The 3,004-nt window shown below is 56.2% G+C and overlaps 1 pseudogene; it reads left to right on the forward strand.

Moving 5' to 3' along the window:
- Positions 1-1,181: 1,181 nt before the first annotated feature.
- LOC127319166 (uncharacterized) lies at positions 1,182-1,813 on the forward strand (annotated as a pseudogene).
- The last annotated feature ends 1,191 nt before the right edge of the window (positions 1,814-3,004 follow it).

Below are 3,004 nucleotides of genomic sequence, written 5' to 3' on the forward strand. Positions count from 1 at the left end.
AGTGCAATACAAATAAATGAATGCATCTACTGATGAACATAGACTTGATACATAAATATACACCTCGCCGGAGTTTTTTATGGACACTTCGTTGTCTCTTCTAATCTCTTCAGACTCAAGTCCCTCACCGGCATCGTTCAGAAAATCTGCGAACTCATAGTCATCTCCATCGGGTTCCGGCCCACGGGCACTCTCATATATCATTTTCTGCACCTCTTTTTCTTGATCCTCATCTCGGACGAAGGTGCCGTCCGCCATAGCTCAATGTCACTACAAAATTAAGAAAGCAATTATTTCATTCATCATGTCATGATCATATAACAGATTGCTAGATGGATAACAATTCAAATGAAGAAAGCAAAAACCCTAACACTAACACTCGGCGCTCCTCCTCTCGCTCTTCTCTCTTTTTCTCGACCCTAACCCTAACACTCGGCGCTCCTCCTCTCGCTCTTCTCTCTATGTCGCGGCGGCACCGCCACGGACTCGGCACCGCTACGGACCCTAACCCTAACACTCGGCGCTCCTCCTCTCGCTCTTCTCTCTATGTCGCGGCGGCACCGCCATGGACTCGGCACCGCTACGGACCCTAACCCTAACACTCGGCGTTCCTCCTCTCACTCTTCTCTCTATGTCACGGCGGCACCGCAGACTCGGCGCTCCTCCTCTCGCTCTTCTCTCTTTTTCTCGACCCACCCGGAAGCCTCCTCGACCTCGCTCCATCTCCTCTCCCCCGACGTACGTTCCACACCACACCACACACAAACACCGGCGCCAGGAACCATGAGGCGCCACCAACCACACACAAACACAAACACCAGCTGGGCCGGCACAGCTCCACTCCGGCACAGCATCAACGCCCCACTTCACAGTTCACACCCCCTCACATGCTCATGCATGGCGCCCCCGCCCACTTCTCCGAGCTCGCCACGCTCTCGCTCCCCTCCAACCGCCTCTCCGGCCATATCCCGGTCGCCATCTCCGCGCTACAACAACACAACTCCCCTCTGCTCTGCTAGCTTCTCGCCGTCACCATATATACGCGTGCCTCCCTCTCCCCACGGCCTTCTCCTCTGCACACCGCCGCGCGCGAGCTGAAGCTCCGATCTAACTCCAGCCCAAGAAAAGAGGATACGATTCCCGTGCGTGCTGTAGGTGGCATCGATCAGACATCTGTAGCCATGGGAAGGTCGCCGTGCTGTGAGAAGGCGCACACCAACAAGCGCGCGTGGACCAAGGAAGAGGACCAGCGCCTCATCGGCTACATCAAGGCGCACGGCGAAGGCTGCTGGCGCTCGCTGCCCAAGGCGGCGGGCCTCCTGCGCTGCGGCAAGAGCTGCCGCCTCCGCTGGATGAACTACCTCCGCCCCATCAGCGCCGGCATGGACCCGCACACGCACCGCCCCATCAGCGTCTGCGCCGCCGCCGCCAGCGGGCTCACCACAGCCAGCAACACCGCCTCCAGCTTCCCCTCCTCTCCGGCGGCGCCCGCATCCAGGCCCGCCAACGCGCTCTACGCCGCCCGACCAGCACCGTCAGCTTCGCGAGGCCGTCGCCGTCGGACGACGGGCACAGCAGCAGCGGCGGGAGCAACGACGGCCGCGCCGCCCGCCAAAGACGACAACACCTGCCCTGCGTCCTCGCAGCCTCCGCGTGCTTGTCGCTGCCGCGCACGCAATACGTCGAAGACCTGGCGGGCGGCGTGGAGCGGCGAGGTGCGGCGGTGCGGCGCACTGGCGCGGACGGCCTGCGGGGTCTGTGTGGTGGCGCGTGGCGTGGTAGCTGTGCGAGGAGGCGGCGGCGCGAGGCATAGCGGCGGCTAGCGGCGAAAATCACCGCCGGTACCTCGGCGGCGCGAAGGAGCGGCACGTGCTGCGCGCACGTGCGGACGACGATGCAGCGGCGACGAAGACGGCGTGGTGCCGCGCAGGCGTAGCGGCGGCGGACGATGGCGGCGGCGGCGTGGTGCTTAGCGAGGACGACAACGACGGCGTGCTGCGCTGCGGCGGCGCGTCTCCTCTGCAGGCTTGGAATTCGTACTGGCGGTGATTTTCGTCGCGCGCGGCTAAGGCAACTGTGCTAGGGACCTTTGGTACCGGTTGGTTCCACCAACCGGTACGAAAGACCTTTCGTACCGGTTGGTGAATCCAACCGGTACCAAAGGTATTTTTGTTTTCTTTTTGTTTTGTTTTCTTTTTCTGTTTCTTTTTTCTTTTGTGTTTCTTTTTCTTTTGTGTTTCTTTTTACTTTTCTGTTTCTTTTCTTTTCTATTTCTTTTTTTTTCTTTTTCTTTTCTATTTCTTTTCTGTTTCTTTTTCTATTTATTTTTCTATTTCTTTTCTATTTCTTTTTCTATTTATTTTCTGTTTCTTTTTCTATTTCTTTTTCTATCTATTTTCTATTTTTTTCTATTTTGTTTTCTTTTTCATTTTCTGTTTCTGTTTTCTTTTTCTGTTTCTGTATTCTATTTCTGTTTTTCTATTTCTTTTTTTATTTTTTTCCTATTTCTGACACCGACTAAGGTTTCCCGCTCCGTTTAAATTTGAAGTAGCTTCGTTTAACGTGAACCCTAATTTGTGTTGATGGGACTCCCGCCATGACGCCGTCCGCGCGGGAAAGTTTCCCGCCAGGACGCCGCGCGGAAAAGTTTCCCGCCACGACGCCGGACGGGAGGAAAAGGGCGGGAAATAATGGGCGGGAATAAAATTTCATTACGATTGAACTGGAATTAAACTACATAGCTCAACTGAAAATTAAGATACATGGCCAGATTCGAATGTTGGAGGGATTCAGTCATAGTCGTGCCTAGCCCTATAAACGTCACCGCTGTAGCCATCGTAGTCGCTTACGTCATCGTCGCTGGCGTCGGGGTCGCGGTAGTCGAACCTCGGCGGGTGAGCACGCCTGGACTGGGACTGAGGGTAGCACAGGCGGGGGCCACGGTAGGCCATGACGCTCTGGAGAGTCCGGCCGCGCCACCACAGCCGACGGCCGGCCTCGTTGA

Source organism: Lolium perenne, chromosome 7 (assembly GCF_019359855.2).
Source record: "Lolium perenne isolate Kyuss_39 chromosome 7, Kyuss_2.0, whole genome shotgun sequence".
NCBI classification, from domain to species: domain Eukaryota; kingdom Viridiplantae; phylum Streptophyta; class Magnoliopsida; order Poales; family Poaceae; genus Lolium; species Lolium perenne.